This window comes from Neovison vison, chromosome 13, assembly GCF_020171115.1.
Source record: "Neovison vison isolate M4711 chromosome 13, ASM_NN_V1, whole genome shotgun sequence".
Lineage (NCBI taxonomy): Eukaryota > Metazoa > Chordata > Mammalia > Carnivora > Mustelidae > Neogale > Neogale vison.
The window spans coordinates 127,783,838-127,805,465 of NC_058103.1; the positions used below are offsets into that span (position 1 = coordinate 127,783,838).

The window sequence follows — 21,628 nt, forward strand, 5'->3', positions numbered from 1 at the left end:
ATACATGACTTAAGCTCCTTTACCTCACATTATCTGTTCCTTTTCTCCAGTAGCCAGAAGCCGAGGCTCAGGGAACTTATATGGTGCACCCTAGGCAGAAGCTTCCTGGGGATGAGGCAGGTGGAAAAGAGTAGAAAGTAGGTACAGAGGGGCAACAGAAGGTGCCCAGCACACTGTTATTCTAATCCTTCATCCTCCACAAGATTATGCCTTATTTGTGCCCTCTGCAGCAAACCTTTCTAAAGAATCATCCTGTCTCACTGACCCAGTACCTCCATGCCAACCTCTTGAGCCCACTCTAGCCAAGCTTTCCTTTTTACTTCTCCACCAGTACTGTTGGTAACCCTGGGTCACCAGGGACCTCTACAATGATAAACCTTCTTCTCTAATCATGACTCATCTTCCCTTGGCTCCCAGGACACTCCCCTTTGGTTCTCCTCCTCCTCATGTCTCTTTTGCATTTTTTAATAAAGATTTTATATATATTTATTTATTTACTTATTTATTTGACAGAGAGAGATCACAAGTAGGCAGAGAGGCAGAAAGAGAGAGAGGGGGAAGCAGACTCCCTTCTAGACAGAGAGCCCGATGTGGGGCTCGATCCCAGGATCCTGGGATCATGACCTGAGCCAAAGGCAGAGGCTTCAACCCACTGAGCTACCCAGGTGCCCCCTCTTCTGAATTTTTGTGTTGGACCTCCATGTTCTCCACCTTCTATTCATTTGGGAGTGCCCCAGAGCTCTGTTTTCTATCTATACTCACTTCTCTGTGAGTCTCATACAGGCTTCTGTGGTGTTAACTCCAAAATTACATCTTTAACTCCTAGATCAAACATCTCAAAAATTCCAGCCCCATAGACTCAAATGCTTGTTCAGGATTTTCTCTTGGGATGCCTTGGAAACCAGCTCTACTCAGCAGGTCCCAAACTAATGCTCACAGGCAATTCCACCCATAGTCTTTCCTTACCAGATGATGGCCCCTCTATCCTTTCATTTTCTCAGGCCCAAACTCTAGTATCATCAATTCTTCCTTCTTTGATACATCAAATCCAAAATATCAGCAAATGCTTTTGATTATATCTTCAAAACATTCTAAATATGGTGGCTTCTACCAATTCCATTGCTACTATCCTGATTTGACTCATCATCACCCTTTTCCTCATTTATAGCATTAGCTCCTTTTACCCTTTGATTCTAGACTTGCCTACGTATGGTCCACCACAAAGTAATATTTCATTATAGAAGTCAGCATTTATTTGCTCAAAACTATTTCATGACTCCACTTCTTACTTAGAGGAAATACCAGTCTTCATGATGGCCTACCAAGCCCTACATGATCTACCTCCTGATGGCCTGACCCCCACCCCTCTCCCAAGCACTCTCTCAGACTGCTCCCACCATATCAAGTGTGTTCTGGCCATTTGACTTTTGACGGACTGTTCTATGCCTGGATGACTTTCATTAGGGTTTCTGAATGACTAATTCCCTATGTTCTGTAAGTCATCTTACAGAACATCAAAAATCATCTTCTCATTGAATCCTACCCTACGAGCAATCTCTGCCTTCACTGGTTGATATAATCTATCATATAATTTATGTATGTGTTATGTTTATCTTATTTTGTGTGTTACACGAAGGAGTTATTATCTATGTTGAATGTAAACTGTGCTTGACTCCTAGTGATGCTCTCTTAAATAAGTTAGAAAGGAAAATATTTGAGTCAAGGAGATTAGTTCAGAGGAATTTGTGATTCTAGACAAGAAATCATGAGTGTTGACTCAGAAATAGGCAATAAGAAGGAAAAGTATTATATTTAAAAGACTTTCTGTCATTTAAATGAGCAAGTCTAGTAAGTTATATATAAATGAGATGAGACAAATACCTTTAAAAACAGAGGATAATGAAGTAAGGCATATTGGAGAAATATGTGATCACATCAGTCAAAGAGGATTAGACATGTGTTGGAGGGAATCACGAGACTGACTCAGATATTCTGGAGAAAAATTCTCACTAAGATTCCTCAATAGCTGATATGGCTCCAAATCTAGTAGGCTTATCTGAAATGGGGGCTGAACAAGTTGATGTTCATGTTTCTGTAGAATCATGTAGTAGAATCAAGCATGTCGGTAACTACTCACAATCAAAGGGTGATACCCATAAGAACAGATCTAGATCAAGTAGCTTTTGGAATAATGTCTGCCTGAGATTGGATCCCTCCCTGATTGTCCCAGCTTGTGAAGTTCTTTGCCTGAAGGGAATATAGCTGTTGCATTTCACCTGCACTTTCAGGGAGATTCCTGAGATCTCACCTTGGTGCAATATCAATTCTGGCAACTGGCTGTAAATCTGTGAATATAACATTTTCCCCAAAGATCTGTAAAGCAGTTTGGTAACTGGGAGATCTCAGATATAGCACAATGAGCTGGAAGACCTTGACTATAATAATACCACCTAATATGTAATATCTCAGTCATTATTTTAAATGTTTTATATGAATTAGCTCATTTAGACTTCACAATGCCCACACGTTATTACTGTTAGGGAATCCAACACTCATCAGGATAAAGTAATGTGCCTACAGCAAGTTATTGGTTGAACTCAAATGCTTCAAAGCCTATATGAACTACTCTTGCTAGAGAACCCTAGACAAGCTTTATGAATATGGGATGAGCTGTTAAATATAGGTTTTAAATATAGGCAATGTTATTTCTTTGTTAAAATATCATGATAGAAAATGCTAAAATATTTAGGAAGTGGTGGAAATATTCATAATGAGCTGATTTCTTCCTGAATATTTTTATACAAACTTTGCTATGCCCTTTAAAGTATTTTCAACTACTATTCTTAGATTCAATCATCTATTAACTCTTTTAGTTGCAAAAGGGTTCCTGGAAAAGCTAAAATGTGCTGGACACTTCTCGAGGAGTCTTCATGTTTACAATTACCTTAAGGATTTAGAATTTAGTGAGAGATGTGTCAATATAAATGTGTTCCACCAACTGCTGCAGGAGCACAGAGGTGAAGGGAGAGCTTATTGTTGGCACTTCACATATAACCAGGTGTCTCAGCATCTCCCCAGCATTTTCTATGGGTCACCAGTATACTACAAGATACCAACATTATGTCAGCAAAAGTGTTTCTTAACTATGGTGATAAATTAGGCAACAGTGCATATAGCATTCTCTTCCTGAAGATATCCAATATGTCTAAACACAAAGAAGAATTATTTTAAATAAATCAGTCTGTGTTTAATCCTGCACTTTTCAGATGGATTATACCATAAAATACTTTTTAAAAAAAAAGATATTTATTTATTTATTTATTTGACAGACAAAGATCACAAGGAAGCAGAGAGGCAGGCAGAGAATGAAGGAGGGGAAGCAGGCTCCCTGCTCAAGTGGGGCTCGATCCCAGGACCCTGGGATCAGGACCTGAACTGAAGGCAGAGGCTTTAACCCACCCAGGTGCCCCTCTTTTTTTTTTTTTTTTTTGATGGAATATCCAACATCTTCCTGGGTAGCATTACTAGTCTGCAAAACACCACTTTGGGCATTCCATTTGCGTATAATAATACTGAGGTGTTTTGTTTGTTTGTTTTTTTGTTTTTTTGTTTTTTTTTTTTTTTTTAGACAACAGTTTGGTACTGAATGTCATAATTTAGAGAAAAAATTTAAAAAAGATAACCTCACAAATCCAACATAGTAGTCAATAATTGAGCTTTTACGTTGGACAAATATGGAATATTTACATACACCGCTTACCTGTACTATAAGAGAGGAAAAGAAGAAATACTTTCTGCCACAGAAAAGCTTGCAAATTTATTTCTTATTTAAATTTTTATCATGGAGAATACTAATTTCCTTCAAATGAAATTATTTATTTTTACAAATGCTGTGGTCCATAAGAAAATTGGAGTAAGTCTGAGTTCACACTTTTTAAAAGTTTTATGGCCATAGTCAATCTTTTGTATAATTACACCTATAGCAAGAACTTTACATTTCAAAAATATTCCAATTCATATATTTACTAATTGATAATTTTTACTTGCACTGTTAGCCATCAATGGGCATTAATCACAACAACAATATCATTCTCACAGATTGTTGTTGCTTATTGGCAAAACTTAGACCATGTGAACCAGAAAATCAATTCACTAGTAGGATGAGTGTTTACAAAATAAAATTAAAAATACAAATATTTCTTTTAGGTGTTTCTTTATTTGGCATTCACATTCTTGTGTTGTAATGTTTCCAAGTATGAAAACAAAAGCAAAAACACACAAAAAAGTCTGCTCCTGTAGAAGTTTATCTACACATCAAAAATATTAGGTTTTTATACTCTTTAAGAATATATTGATAATTCAGGTGCGTTCCATGTTATGCAGTGACTCCTCACACTATTCTTAGCTTCACATCATCTTCCTAGGATCCCCAGAATGCTCTTACAAATATGACTGCAGCTAGGGAGATCTGACTTGATACCCCACTTCCTACTGAGGGAATTCCCAGGTAAAGCATTCTTCTTTGTATAGAAATGCAAGGTTAATAGGATTCATATCCAATAATGGATATGAAAAGGAGGTACTATGAACCCCTTAAAGTCCTAAAGCAGCTTCATGACAAATGTCCAACTTTGCCATGTTGATCACCCTCTTCATAATCTTTTTTATATAGATAGATTTATTTTTTCACTCATTCATTCATTCCAACCACTCATTTATTCATTAATCTAACACCCAATTAAACCTCTGGTTACAATTGAGGTTTGAAAGAAAATGCAGCGGGAATAAATGGGAAGGAATATTTCTCATATATAACTGTGAGAAATTTCTGTGGACTGAAGATAATGTGACATGAGAGTGTGGTAGCTGGAGGCCCCAAGGATGAGAAAACATGCTGTACCTGCACACCACAGTATGCTGTTCTGTATGTGTTTTTCTGGCCAAATCCAGCATGAATTTAGGTGTCAGCAATTAAGACAGTTTAATGAATATTCATGAAACACAGTTGTGTGGCTAAGTGTGTCTGGCATTTTACAACGTAGAGGATCACCGGCAGTACTCTGATGACGTTTTAGAGAAACTCTGTTAGAAAAATATCTTTTTACTTTCTTAAATTTTGTTTGTTTGACGAGGTCTTATTTATTTATTTATTTAAAATTTTATTTTTTTCAGTGCTCCAAGATTCATTGTTTATGCACCACACCCAGTACGCCATGCAATACATGCCCTCCTTAATACAAACCACTGGGCTCACCCATCCCCCCAACTCACTCCCTTCCAAAACCCTCCATTTATTTCTCAGAGTCCACAATCTCTCATGCTTCATATCTCCATCTGATTTCCCCCAATTCACTTTTCATTTCCTTCTCCTAATGCCCCCATGTTATTCCCTATGCTCCACAAGTAAGTGAAACCATATGATAATTGACACTCTCTGCTTGACTTTTTTCACTCAGCATAATCTCCTTCAGTCCCATCCATGATGATACAAAAGTTGGGTATTCATCCTTTCTGATGGAGGTATAATATTCCACTGTATATATAGACCATATATTTTTTTTCTTTTCAGCACAACAGTATTCATTGTTTTTGCACCACACCCAGTGCTCCATGCAATACGTGCCCTCCCTAGTACCCACCACCTTGTTCCCTTAACCTCCCACCCCCTGCCCCTTCAAGACCCTCAGGTTGTTTTTCAGAGTCCATAGTCTCCCATGGTTCACCCTCCCTTCCAATTTCCCTCAACCCCCCATATCCTCCATGTTATTTCTTATGCTCCACAAATAAGTGAAACCATATGATAATTGACTCTCTCTGCTTGAATTATTTCGCTCAGCATAATCTCTTACAGTCCCATCCATGTTGCTACAAAAGTTGGGTATTCATCCTTTCTGATGGAGGCATAATACTCCATAATGTATATGGACCACATCTTCCTTATCCATTCGTCCGTTGAAGGGCATCTTGGTTCTTTCCACAGTTTGGTGACCGTGGCCATTGCTGCTATAAACATTGGGGTACAGATGGCCCTTCTTTTCACTACATCTGTATCTTTGGGGTAAATACCTAGGAGTGCAATTGCAGGGTCATAGGGAAGCTCTAATTTTAATTTCTTGAGAAATTTCCACACTGTTCTCCAAAGAGGATGCACCAACTTGCATTCCCACCAACAGTGGAAGAGAGTTTCCCTTTCTCCACATCCTCTCCAACACATGTAGTTTCCTGTCTTGCTAATTTTGGCTGTTCTAACTGGTGAAAGATGGTATCTCAATGTGGTTTTCATTTGAATCTCCCTGATGGTTAGTGATGATGAACATTTTTTCATGTGTCTGATAGCCATTTGTATGTCTTCATTGGAGAAGTGTCTGTTCATATCTTCTGCCCATTTTTGGACCATATGTTCTTTATCCATTCATCTTTTGAAAGGCATCTTGGCTCTTTCCGAGTTTGGCAATTGTGGTGATTATTGCTATGAACATTGTGGTACACATGGCCCTTCTTTTCACTACATTTGTATCTTTGGGGTTAATACCCAGTAGTGAAATTGCAGGGTCAGAGGGTAGCTCTGCTTTTAATTTCTTAAGGAATCTCCACACTGTTTTCCAACATGGCTGCACCAACTTGACTTCCGACCAACAGTGTAAGAGGGTTCCCCTTTCTCCACATCTTCTCCAACACTTGTTGTTTCTTGTCTTGTTAATTTGGGCCATTTTGACTTGTGTAAGGTGGTATCTCAATGTGATTTTGATTTGAATCTCCCTGATGGATAGTGATGATGAACATTTTTTCATGTATCTAATAGCCATTTGTATGTCTTCTTTGGAGAAGTGTCTCTTCATGTCTTGTATTTTTTGACAGGATTATGTTTTTTGGGTGTTGAGTTTGAGGAGTTCTTTATAGATCTTGGATGTCAACCTTTTGTCTGTAGTGTCATTTGTGCATATCTTCTCCCATTCTGTGGGTTACCTCTTGGTTTTTGACCATGTCCTTTGCTGTGCAGAAGATTTTGATCTTGATGAAGTCCCAAAAGTTCATTTTTGCCTTTGTTTTTATAGACAAATGTCATTTCTTATTTTCAATCTCCAAACTCAAAATGATATGACAATAATATAGAATTACACATCTCTTTTTTTCTGAGAAGATTAACGCATTTGGGGCATTATCTATATAATGGTTTCTCAGAATCATTGTGAAGTTTGAAGAGGATGGATATTATTATTCAATATTTTTAAATAGGTATAAATAATTCTATGGAACTTAACTGTGAAATAGAAAAACATTGTAGAACCTCTCAATCTTAAGGTTAGTTTTCCAGTCTCTAGGTGTGTTGTCAACACCAAGTACTTTGAGGTGGACTGTCGTCATTATTGCATCACATCATCACAGAACCTATGTAAACATAATCTTCATTAACCTCAACATCTTTTGGGTGTGAACCTGGGAAGCCACTTTTGTCTGACTGGTCCTACTTTTCTCCATTAACAGGAATATAAAAGTATTATATATATTACTCTGAGACTTTGATATAAAATAATAAATATGTTCACCTAAATTTTGCAAACACTGTTTAAGAGCATGAGTGACTTAGGGGCTCCTGGGTCGCTCAGTGGGTTAAAGCCTCTGTCTTTGACTCAGGTCATGATCCCAGGGTCCTGGGATCAAGCCCTGCATAGGCTCTCTGCTCAGCAGGGAGTCTGCTTTCCCCTCTCTCTCTACCTGCCTCACTGCCTACTTGTTATCTCTGTCAAATAAATAAATAATATCTTTAAAAAAAAAGAGAGAGAGAGCATGAGTGACTGTATTTGTTTCCTGGGGCTGTTGTAACAGTAGCATGGAATGGTTATTTTACAGTTCTGGAGGTGTTAAGTCCAAATTCAAGGTGTCATCAGGATTATTTCCTTCTGAGCATCGTAAATGAGGATCTGTCCTAGCTCCCCAACCCTGGCTTGTAGATGACATTGTTTCTGTGTCTTCATGACATCTTACTTCTGTCCGTGTCTGCTCTGTGTTCAAATTTCTACTTTTGTATAAGAATATCAGTCATGTTGGATTAGGAGTCCACCCTACTCCATCTTAACTAATTACATTTGTAATGACTATTATTTCCAAACACGGTCACATTCTAAGGTACTGTGTCTTAGGACTACAATACTTTTGGGGGAACACAATTCAACCCGTATCAGTAACCTAGAAAGTATCACATACTATGAAAATCAGTGTTTTAATTGTATTTGGAAATGAGTCTTTCTCTTTGTCTCAAACAGATTCTTTATACTTGGTTTCCCTTAAGGATCAGTGTTCTCTCTGAAGTAAACTGTTTGCAGTCACTGAGAAGAAAACAGGCCATGAACCAGCCTTGTTAACATGAATGTGACCTGTTAATAGGCATCCTCTGCATCACCTAGTAGGTGGTAAGAAATTGAGATTCCAGGGCCTCACCCTAAAACTTTTAGATCAAAATCTTTTGGTTAGGATCCCAGGACTCTAGATTTCATACCCCTCCAGTGATTCTGATTCTGAAGGTTGGCATACACTGGGTGGATCAGACTAGATTATAGCTGGTGGATAAAAATTGCATTCCTGTGACTTTGAAGTCAGTGAAGAATAATCTACTATGATTTCTGACTGACTCAACACTGTGTTGCATTTCTTTTGCTACTGATGTTTTTGAACATTCTGTATCTAATCCTTTTACCTTCCTCAACTATTTCTCTGACGATGCTTGCAGAATATCTTTTCCTTTGTATTAGGTAAATGCTACCTTGTGAAATTAAAACCAGAAACTTTAGATCTAAATATATAAAGTCTATAATTATAATAGGGAACATATCTACAGACATATCTCATAGAAATTGTTGTTTTGGTTCCAGACCACCACAGTAAAGCAAATATCATAAATTTGGGGGGGGTTCTCAGTGCATATAAAAGTTATGTCTATAATAGACCATAGTCTATTAAGTGTGCAATAGCATATGTTTAAGAAAATAATGTACCTATCTTAATTGTAAAAATATGTTATTGCCAAAAAATGCTATTATATGAGCTTTCAGCAAGTCATAATCTTTTTGCTTGTAGCAGGTCATTCCTTGGTGATGATGACTGCTGACTGATAAGGATGGCAGTTGCTGAAGGTTGGGGTGGCTGTGGCAATTTCTTAAAACAAGAAAACAATGAAGTTTGTCACATCAATTGACTCTACCTTTCAGAAACAATTTCCCTGCAGCATGCAATGCTATTTGATAGCATTTTATCCACAATAGAACTTTGAAAATTTAAGTCAATCCTCTAAAAACACTGACACTATTTTATCAAATAAGTGTATGTAACATCATAAATCTTTTGTTGTCATTTCAACAAACTTCACAGTATCTTTGCCAGGAGTAGACTCCATCTCAAGAAAACCACTCTTCCTTTGCTAATCCACAAGAAGCAACTCCTCCTCCATTAAAATTTTATCATAAGATTGCAACAATTTAGTCACATCTTCAGGTTCCACTTCTAATTCTAGTTCTCTTGCCATTTCCACTACACCTGCAGTTGCTTCTTTCACTGAAGTCTTGAACCTCTCAAACTCATCCAGGAGGATCAGAATCAACTTCTTCCAAACTCCTATTCATGTCGATATTTTGACTTCTTCCTATAAATCACTCATGTTCTTAATCGCACCTAGAATGGTGACTCCTTTGCAGAAAGTTTTTAATTGACTTCACCCAGAACTATTAGAGGAATCATCATCTATGGTAGCTATTATTCTATGAAATTTATTTCTTAAATAATAATACTTGACAGTTGAAATGACTCCTTGGGTCATGGGCTACAATGGATGTTACATTAATGGGCATGAAAAAAATATTAATTTCATACCTCTCTATCAGAGCTCTTGGGTGACCAGGTGTATTGTCAATGAGCAGTACTATTTTTGGAAATAAATCTTTTCTGAGCAGTAGGTCTCAATAGTGGCCTTAAAATATTCATTAACCATGTTGTAAACAGATGTGCTATCACCCACACTTTAGTATTCCATTTGTAGAGCCCAGGCTGTAGATTTGGCATAATTATTTTTCTTTAAATATATATATATTTAAATATATATATATATATAAATATATATATATATATATATATATATATATATATATATTTTAGAGAGAGAAAGAGAAAGAAAGAGCAAAACAAGGGGCAGAAGGAGAGGGAGAATCTCAAGAACATTCCTTGTTGAGTGTGGAACTCAACACGGGGCTTGATCTCACAACCCCAAGATCATGACCTGAACCAAACTTGAGTCAGTTGCTTAACAGAGACACCAAGGCACCCCAATTTAGCATAATTCTTAGGGGCCCCAGGATTTTTAGAATAGTAAATAGATGGCTTCAATTTAATGTTGCCAGCTGTATTAGCTGTCCTTTGAAGTTTTGAAGCCACATGTTGACTTCTCCTCTATAGCTATGAAAGTCCTAGACAGTATCATAATTCACTATAAGGCTTTTTCATCTGCATTGAAAGTCTATTGCTTAATGTAGCCACCTTCATTAATTATCTTAGCTAGCTCTTCTGGATAACTTGCTGCAACTTCTGCATCAGCACTTGCTGATTCACCTTGCACTTTTACATTACGGAGATGGCTTTTTTTCTTAATATTCATCAACCAACCACTGATAGCTTCAGACTTTTCTTCTGCAGCGTCCTCAACCTCTCTCAGCCCTCATAGCATTGAAAAAAGAGTTTTGCTCTGCACTAAGTTTTTCTTAAGGGAATGTTATAACTGTTTTGATTTTCTATTCAGACCATTAAAGCTTTCTTCATATCAGCAATAATGTTGTTTCACTTTCTTATCATTTCCCTGTTCATTGAAGTAGCACCTTTAGTTTTCTTAAAAACTTTTCCTTTGTTTTCACAGCTTGGATAACTAGCACATGAGGCCTAGGTTTTGGCTTATCTCAGCTTTTGACATGCCTTCCTTGCTAAGTTTAAACATTTCTAGCTTTTGATTTCAGGTGAAAGACATGTGACTCTTCTTTTCACCTTCACTGTTAGAAGCCATTGTAGGGTTATTAATTGGCCTAATATTGTTGTATCTCAGGGAACAAGGAGGCTTGAAGAGAGGGAGAGAGAGAGGGAAACAGAAGAACACGACATTTTTCAATTAACTTTGTCATCTTGTAAGGGTGTTATTTATGGTGCCTCAAAACAATTAGAATAGTCACATCAAAGATCACTTGATCACAGATCCTCATAATAAAAATAGCAATGAAAGAGTTTGACATATTAGGAGAATTATCAAAATGTGATACAGAGACACAAAGTGAGAAAATGCTATGGGAAATATGGTGCCAGTACATTTGTTGTCTACACAGTTGCCACAAACCTTCAATTTATAAAAAATACAATACCTGTGAAGTGCAATAAAGCAAAGATTAGTAACACAAGGTATGCCTGCACTAGGTTGTTATTTTAACAACTAAATTGTGTATATCAATAACTTCACTGAGAAAAACATGCAGGAAATTTAAGGATATATATATTGGAATTATTTGAAATAAGTCAGTGGTGAGACATTTGGCTTGGGTTTTCAAATAATTGTATTAATTTAAAAAAAGTAAACTATTTGTAGATATGTATATATGCACAAGTTGGTATATACAGATACATTTTCTTGCTCTGTCAGCTGAGAGGTTCCAGAAGCAATGACACCCCGGTATCAGTGAACCCAAATCTTGGTTTCTAATGCTATTCTCCAGTAAAAGGAAACAGTGCTTCTTGGAGGAATGATTGATTGTATGGCTTGGGCAGGAAATATATAAGTAAGATAAGAGCATCTTATAGTGCCAGGAAGAAAGAAAACACACAATGACAAGGTATGTCAAAGGGAAATAGAAGCCAACTAAAAGATGTCACAATTTTTAAAGCTGAAAAATTTGAGCAATAAAATAAATAGTGTTCAACTATAATCCAAGAGTAAAATAAGTATACATGACAATTATCTGGAGTCCCTACTGACATAAATAAATGATTAAATAAGTAAATAGGAGAAATTTGACAGATGTCCTGTGCATAAAAATTTACATAATAAATTATGTAGATGTTATGCCCTCAAGGAAAGGTAGACTAACTCCCACTCCTCAAGTTTGAACTACACATACTGATGGAAAAAAATAATTTTACTAGGAAGACATCTGACAAACACTAGCTCAGCCAGGGGATGAAGGTCAGCAACAACAGTGATATAATGTCAGTGGTATATATCTTTAAAATGATGATGTGATGAAAATGGTACTTTACCTCTGGTCATTTCCTCCCAAAATCACAGAAGCCCAGTCTAATAATGAGGAAAACAGTAGCAAATCACAATCAAGGGATATCCTACAAAACACTTTACGAGTACTTCTCACAACTATCAAGGTCAGTACAAACAAGGGAAGCCTGAAAATCTGTCACAATCACTTAAATTATATAGTATCCAGGTTAGGATCCTGGAACAGAAAAAAGACATTAGGAGAAAACTTTAAAAATCTTAGTAAAGTATAGACTTTAGTTACTAATAAGGTACTAATATTGGCTAATTAATTGTATCAAATGGGCTATACCAATGCAATTATTAATAATAAGGGAAACTGGGCACCTGAGTGGCTCAGTGGGTTAAAGCCTCTGTCTTCGGCTCAGGTCATGATCCCAGGGTCCTGGGATTGAGTCCCGCATCGGGCTCTCTGCTTAGCCAGGAGCCTGCTTCCTCCTCTTTCTCTGCCTGCCTCTCTGCCTACTTGTGATCTGTCTGTCAAATAAATAAATAAAAATCTTTAAAAAAAATAATAATAAGGGAAACTGAGTGTAGTGACCATGAGAACTCATTACCTTCACAATTTTGCTGTAAATCTAAAACTGTTATAAAATTTTAAAAATTCATAATGATGAAGATCTGCTTCCAATTATTTTTGAGTGGTTTGCAGTATGCCAACTCTTTAACTGAAATAAACTAAAAAATAAATGGATAGGATAACATTATAATCTCTTTGAAGACATTAGGTAGGTGCCAAACCATGACTTGAGGGTACAAAACCCTGGAAATGTGGACACCACATAGGAAGATGAACCCAGATTCTGTTGTGACTTTATCTTTGTGAACATTTGCTGAGCATCTGGAAATAGAAAATGAATTTTAAAAAATATAGGTAAAGACTGTGGAGAGAGGGTACTCTAAAAAGCTATCTCTTTGGGTTAGAGCATCAACAAAATTTAATAATTAAAAGCCCTTTGGGCCAGAATCCCAGGGGGAAAGAAGGAAGAGGAAATGAACTCTGTTCTCCAGGCATTTTCTGAATTCTGATACTATGAAGAGAAGGAAGTTAAAACAAGCAAAAACCTTTGAGAAGAATAGTCTAACCACTCTTCAGTGTTGAGAAGACAAGAATTATCACTGAGAATGTAACAGAATTGGGGTCATGGTGAAGACACCAAGAACTCAGAATCCCTGAAGGGTTATGGCCTAGAGCAATTGTGAAAGAGACCAAAACAAAAAAATAAATAAATAAAAATAAAAACAAACCAGCAAACAAATAAAACCAACCACAAACACAAAAATAAAATAAAACTCATCCTACTACTAAATGAGGCTTGAGTTACTCCAACTCTTCATTGTGATAGACTGACTAATCCCATACTTACTTACTGCCCCCCCCAAAATAAACTGTCTTTGGAGGATCAAAAGAAAAAAAGTTTCATATAAATTTCACACAAGGTGTATGCTGATGCCAAATGAACAAAACCCAAAGGAAAAATGAAAGAAGATAAACACAGACCCACAGGTGATTAAGATATTGGAGTTAGCCAACAAACACTTTAGAATGGAAATAAATAATATTTTTAAAAGAACAGAAGAAAAGAGAAAATTATAAATGAAAATATTTATACTTTCACCAGAGAACAGGAATTTATAAAATAGGAAACATTCCGATGGATTATTGTAATTCAAGGATTTTAATTTTAAACACAAAAGATAAAGTTAAATTACTAGATAAAAATAGATAAAAGGACAAATATGACTACTAAACTATAAAAGAGATCAATAGAAAATATCAAAACTGAGGAAAAACATAGAAAGGAATAAATAATTAAAAAGATAAGAGTGTTCGGGCACCCAGCTAGCTCAGTCGGTAGAGCATGAAACTCTTAAAAATATAAGAGTGTAATAAATATGTGAGATATGTTAAAAAGTTATAATGTAAGTGAATTGGTAAAGAGAAAAATTAAAACTAAGTGCAATTGGAATCCCAGAAATGTAGGCCATAGAAAATGGGAAGCACTATCTGAAGAAATAAAGGCTTATACTTACCATAGATAAATGACGACATTCAGTCACACAGTAACACTTGTGAACTCCAGAAGATGTATAATACAAAGAAAACCACTAAACTGCCAAAGACCAAAGGCAGAAAGTATGTCTTTAAGCATGGAGAGTAAAAAAGACAGATTACCATCAAAGGAGCAAAATTTACACAGACATCTGACTTTGAATCCAAAATCAAGGCTGACAAAAGACAATGGAATTCAAAATGTGAAGAGAAACAATTTTTCTTTTCATTCATAGGTCCAATTTAAGAAGCAAAACAAATGAACAAACAAACAACAACAAAAAAAGAGAGACAGAGAGGGAAAGACAAACAAAAAACCAGACTCTTAAACAACCTTGTGATTTGCCATAGGGGAGGTAGTTGGGGGTGTAAAGTTTTATAGGCGAGATAAACACAACACCAGGCAAAGTGGGTGCAAGGCAAGATTTTTTTTTTTAATTTTATTTATTTATTTATTTATTTTATTTTATCCTTCATTGATCTAACTATATTTTTTGTATACACATAGGGTTTTTTTCTTCTAAAAGAATTTGGGATACAACTTCTAATAGATCAAAATTTATTTGATCGTCTGATCAGAAGAAACTTCTTAAATTTTACAGTCATATAAGGACGGATGATAATTTAAAATTATCCATAAAAAATTATACTTTTGGTGAAAATTTATTTTGATCTATTAGAAGTTGCATCCCAAATTCTTTTAGAAGAAAAAAACCCTATGTGTATACAAAAAATAAAGTTAGATCAATGAAGGATAAAATAAAAAAATTAAAAAAAATAAATATAATTAATTAATTAATTAATTAATTTAAAAAAAAAGAAAGGCAAGATTTATTAAAGGCACTCTCCAGTGAAGTTTCAGCACTCAGGAGAAAAGGGGAGCCAGGAAAGATGCACCGGGAGGAGGTGGGCACCCTCAGGCGAGGTTCTGCGATTCTGGAAACCAGAGTGGGGTAAGTGCACTGGGAGGGAGTTGGCTGGGGGGTCTTTTATCTGTTTCCTGCATAGGTATCGGGTTACCTATGGAGATGTGACCTGGGCATACATCCTTTTGGCGGGAGAGTCAAGGGTGAAGGAAAGGGTTGGGGGGGTAGAGTGGGGGGGTGTGGATGAGGCTGGAAGATGGCGGGACCCAGCGGTCATTTCTATTGTTCCTCCTGCACTCCCTGGAGCCCTGCCAACCTAACAGGGAATATAATCACCCAAAATAGATAAAAGGGGTTAACACTATGCTTATCTTTATGAGCTCTGAGAAACATATAGAGTTGTTGAATCATTATAGTGTACACCTAAGACTAGTATAACACTATATGTTAATTATAGTTCAATTAAATATAAATAAAAAGAAACAATTTGATATCCAACAAAATAGGCACTAAAAATAAAAGTGAAATGAGATTTTGTGATTTTTATAGCAAACGGCTTTTCTTTTTGGTTAAATGTTTAAGATATTTGCATACTAACCATTTATTTGCTGTAGCCAGGCTACCCATAATGTCCATCTGAACCTGAGTCTAGTTATCTAAAATCATGTGGACAAGAGACACAGCATTTCTTATCCAGAGTGTCAAAGCATCTAGAGCAAGGTTTGTGAAATGGGACCGGAAATGTGAGACACTTTCTGTGGTGGGCATACTTATTGCAAGCTTAGAGCATGTATCGAAGGAGGAGATCAAGTCAGAAACCTGGGGCCTAGATTTAACGGCACTAGTAGATTGTCCCCTGGTGTGTTTTTGTTACAAAGTCCTAAGATACCAAAATTGTTATTGTCAAAGTAACCATGGGAAAGAATTGCTCTTCCCTGACTTTGGCAAAAGCCATACCATTTGATGAGAATGCCTGATATTTTCAAAAAGTTTATTCAGGCTTTAAGCTTAGCAGCTTTTGTAACTAATTCTCCAAAATCCCCCCAAATTATTTTGTACATGAAATTTTATATATTCAATAGATAGGTCATGCTCCAGTTGAAATTTTTTAACGTGTTTTCTCCGACAGTGCCCGTGGTAAAAAGTAAGCCCAGAGGGTAGGAGCGAAGGAGCCAGACTGCCCGGCTTTGAATGCAGCAGCACCACTCACCTGCTATCTGACCTTGGGCAAGTTCTGGGATCCATGCACGCACATCTCTCATAATGAGAAGGAAATTGCCTTTCCCTTTATATGGCTGCTGTGAATTGAAGTAAATGACCATATGTAAAGTGCATAATTGCCATCCCTACATATAAATATTATCTCTTATTATTACCTTAATCCACTTTCTGTAAGAGGGAATTGTGAGATTTCTGCAGTTTCATTTAGTAAATAGTCCATGAAATCAACTGTTAGCATTTTATACAATGAGACATGCTTTACCATGGCACTAGAGTGAGATTTATATCTTGAATGCAAATAGGAATATATGTTTAAAATAGCTCAGTAGAAGAAACTCTAAAAGTGGTTTCTTCTTGGCTTTTTGTCATATTTGTCCGAGTGCAATCTGAGTAATAAATCAGTCTGGGTTTTAAAGTCAGAATTTTAAAAATAGCGACAGTGTCTTTGTTCACAAGATTGAGTGAAAAATCTTTCAAACCCACTGTGAGTCATCTTCTTTCTCTAATTCAGAGAGGAAATGTGGAAAAACCATGGCTTGGTTGAATGAACTGCTCACCCACTAAGAAAATTGAAATTCTATGATACAAATCACATCTGACTATGTCTGCTCTTTTAAAATCAAATTTAATTAATTACTCCTTAAAAGCAAAATTATCTTTCCATGGGACCTGAACAAATTATAACACTTAGTATATGGTGACAGTGATATTTATACATATACCATTTTAAAGTTTTCATTTGCTTCTCATCCCGCACTCTGAGGATGGTAGAACATGTGTGAATATCTTTATTAATACATAGGGGACTGAATCTCAGGAAGATTGTGGGCCATGTCCCACACCCCCAATATGCACTGCAGCTGATGTTTGAGCCTGTTACTCTGAGGTCAGTGTCTTTTCCATGACACATCTGAAACAACAAGTTAAACTTGCTTCTTGCAGCCAACTATCAATTTTCAGAATGTTTTCTTTTCTCTAGTCCTATGTTGGGTTAAACTTTTTTGGATATATTTCCTGCTGTGGCTGATATTGTATATCATTTTTTGGTTTTTGTTTTGTTTTTCATTATGGAGTTACATTCTTGTTCCCAATCGTCTGATCAGAAGAAACTTCTTAAATTTTACAGTCATATAAGGACGGATGATAATTTAAAATTATCCATAAAAAATTATACTTTTGGTGAAATTTAGAACTCTGGCAAGGAATACTCTAGCATATCCCCATGTTTAAAATGCTAGTTCAAAAAAAAAATAAAAAAAAATAAAATGCTAGTTCACAGATGACAAAACTAGGCCTTAAAAGCATGCTTGTTTGTGTAAGCCAGTGTCAAGCCTCAAGACAGCTATCAAGTGTTCTGAGTACACCATTCTAAAACGTGCTAGAGGAGTCCTGTTAGAATAAAATCAAACAACTTTCCAAACCTTGTGCTAAAGTCGCCTGGCATACTTTAATTCCTGTCTACATCCTAGCAAGCATGTCACACCATACTTCTCCACAGTCCATTCTTCACCACCCTGGTTAACTTTACCCTTCATTTGTATGCATTGATATTGACCAGCCAGGAAGACATTTTTAAGAATCTCTCAAACACCAGGTTGAATAGGACAGCCATTTACTTCCACAGTTCCTGACCTTGCCAAAGGTAACATTTAGCACTTTACAATGTATTGTGATTGAAATTTCAAAGAGAAAATATGAGACATGTAGAGAACAAGAACTCTAGAGCCATCCTGTCTGGGTTTAAATTCCAGGCTTTATACTTACAAGTTGTATCATCTTGGACAGTTATCTTACCTCTCTGAGACTCAGTTTTCTCGTCTGTAAAATGAGAAAGATAATACCAGTGCCTGCCTCATAGACAAGGATTTTTTGAAGATTAAATGAGCTTGAAATGTTTCAGTAATCATTGTCTAGCATTACTTTTATGGGTATTTCTCAATACTGACCTATTTGTATCTCAGGGTTCTAGCAAAGTACATAGTTCTCTTGAAAAGAAAATACTTGGTAAATATATGAATATGTGGAAGAAAAAAGAGCCATTTGTTAACCAAACAATAAAAAAGGTAAATGTTTCACTTTGCCAACATTTAATTGTCATTTTAGAAACATGAATATGACACCCTTAAGGTGATATAATAATAAAGAAAATGTATTTTGAATTTTAGTAGTATATTTTATTTTTTATTTAGTATTTTGTTTATAGTTTCATGATTTAAAATTTGATTAAGAAGGACAGTTTTATCTACTTTGTACTTTATAGATAACACTTGTTTTGGTATGTGGATACAAATGTCTGAACTGATATTTGGGAAAGAAACAGAGCAGATTAATTTATTAAGTTCTTTAATATACATATTTATATTTAAATTTATGGTAACAAGTTCATTTTCTATGAAAAACCTGAATACTTTTGTCAGGAGTCAGTCTTAAGAAGTTTACACTGTTAATAACCTGGAACCTGTTTGGAGGCTGGCTGCCTAGGTAGGGAATTAATTCCTAAATTAGGAATCCCTTACCGGTCAGGAGCTTTAGTTGTTAATGTTCATCCAGAAAGTAACTCACCTAACTCACCTGGAGATTTTTGTTTGACTTCCATTTTCTCTTTAATCAACATACAGTCTGGGCAAACTTAGACCTATTTTCCAAAATAACTGTTTGCTTGCTAGGGACAACCTTCCTTCACCATAGTGATGGTACTATGATGGCACAGTAGGCCATCAGTTATATAAGTTGGAGAACACTTCCTTTGTCCAACGACACTTTTCCTATTGGTTCTGTCTGTTATGGTTGTCACTGAATGTCTATTTCAGTATAAGAAGTAATCCTTACAGACCCCAAATTTCCCTGGGAAATTTGGAACCCTGTTCTTTGGAACTTGCTACCTTTTCCACTCTGCTCTTGACACTCACTGAGACAGGAGAATCAGAAGGCTTGCAGGGGTCCACTTCTAGCTCTTCCTCTCTCATCCCTCCATGCCATTTCTTCATATTGTCCTTGCCTCATTCCTATGCCTGTATCTATAGCCATCAGAGTCACGCTGCTTTGGATTTAGTATTTCACCTTCTCTCTTTAATTGGTTCTTAAAAGAGAGAGAGAGGGAAAAGATGAAGAAGAAGAAGACTTATTCAATTTACCAGAATATCATATAGTTACAGCAGGATTGCTGTGGTTTTCCAATTGCCTGACCCTTGGCAGTACCCTTCTCACATTTTCTTTGCTGTGCTCTGCTGACAAGAAGACTATTCTGGTTTAGGTGAATAATCCATGTGAGCCCACCCCCACTTTGCTTTTGGTGGGCTCCACATCAGCTCCTCACTGAGGCCCATGTCACCAAATCATGATCATCAATGACTTAAGGTCACTCTTCTTGGGAGTACATACAAACTGTTAGTCAACCTTCTTAATCTTCCTAAGGAAATAACATAATTCAAGAAACCACACATCTGAGGAAAATCTTACACTGAGGAATACTGATAAGACATTTAGAAGTTACCGTTACACCTGTATTCTTATTTCAAATGCATAGGCAATATTGGCAGCTGGCATACCTCTAAATTTTCTTCTCCATTACTCTATATACTAATGCTATCATTATTTCATTTTTTACACTTTTTGTAATATCACATATGATGTGTAATTTGTTTATCAAAGCCTTGCTATTAAATCATGTTAAGGTAATTCCTTGATCCTTTGCACCAAAAGGTTTTGTCTTATCAATATATAAAGCTCTAAAAGTTTGGAGTTTATCCAGAATTGCAGTGTTGTGACTTGCCCATTTGTCGGGACTAATTATGCTATACTTAGAACAAAGTATCTTGAAGGAGGGGGAAAAAATGTAGCTAGCAAGCCCATAGCTTTAATGAGGATGTAAAGTGCAGACTTGGCTAAGAATTTATCACAGTTCCCTAAATATGTCTTAAGTAAAAGGATAGGGTGCATTCCAAGAGCTTTTTATTTCTTCTGTAATAGAGTCATAAAGGAGTAAAAAAACATATGTTTTGATCTTGGTTTATGTCTCACATCAAAAAGATCTAAAGAATGGTGTGAAGTTAATATCACTGGCTCCTAAAACATCATAAGGTGTTTAAGCCCATGGCCCAAGGTGAATCTCTGCACCAATTCAACATTTGTGCTGGTTAGTGGGCAACAAGTGTGTCTGAAATAGATAGATCTGTTGTATTCAGAGGTTCCATCCCAGGCCTTTATCTCAAAGGGTTTCTCTTTTTTTATGCCATTTTTTATTACACTGAAAGCCAGAATGCTTTCTAAGAATGAAGCTTCAAAGTACACTTGGATTGAATAGAATGACACTATTTTATAAAGAAATGTGTTTTGCTGAAGAAGAACAGCTATTTGTTTAAGACAGATTTTTATATTGTTCTTTGTACTGAAGAAAGAACCACTGGTAAACATACATCTGTGCATTTATGATTTGTATATAAAGCCTGGCCTTAAACATCATACATGTTATTTGAAGTTTCTGTCATCAATGATATTCTATGTCTGCAATTCACAAACTGTTCAGTGGCCCCAAAGGAAAAGATGATTTATTGAATAAGAAGACCATGAAAGGATTAGTTATGTTGAACAAGGAAAAATGCTTATAACAAAATGTTAGATCAAATAAAATAAGACCATAATGATGGTTTTACTGTCATCTCTGGGGAATATTTTGCATCCTTAAATTATGTGTGCATGTTTCATATGTTTTAAAATATTGTTATTCTTTTTTTAAAGATTTTTAAAAATTATTTTAGAGAGAGATAGAGCATATGAGCAGGGGGAGGGACAGAGGAAGAGGGAAAGAATCCAAGCAGACTCCACACTGAAGGTGGAGCCCAATCCAGAGCTCCAAATCAGAACCCCAAGATCTGGACATGAGACAAAAACAAGAGTTGGATGGCTAAATGACTGAGCAACCCAGGGGTCCCTGAAATACTGTAATTATTAAAAACTTAAAAATCATAGGAAAATACAAAAAGGAGGAATAAATCTCCATCCTTCACCAATCATTAATATCTTGGTAAATATATTTCCAAAGGGTTTTTATTTTTAACATTAAACATACTATGTTGCATGTAATAGATTTGTTGTCATATTTAAAAAAATTAAAACTTTAAAAATGAAGAAAATTACAAAGATGAGAGGTTTTTTTGTTTGTTTATTTGTTCTTGCTTCTGTTTTTAAGTATCTCCT

The 21,628-nt window shown here is 36.0% G+C and overlaps 1 protein-coding gene across 3 annotated transcripts in view; it reads left to right on the top strand.

The window, feature by feature from the left end:
• The window catches only part of GABRG3 (gamma-aminobutyric acid type A receptor subunit gamma3), a 707,159-nt gene that overhangs the window by 633,315 nt on the left and 52,216 nt on the right, over positions 1 to 21,628 (top strand). The window lies entirely within an intron of this gene.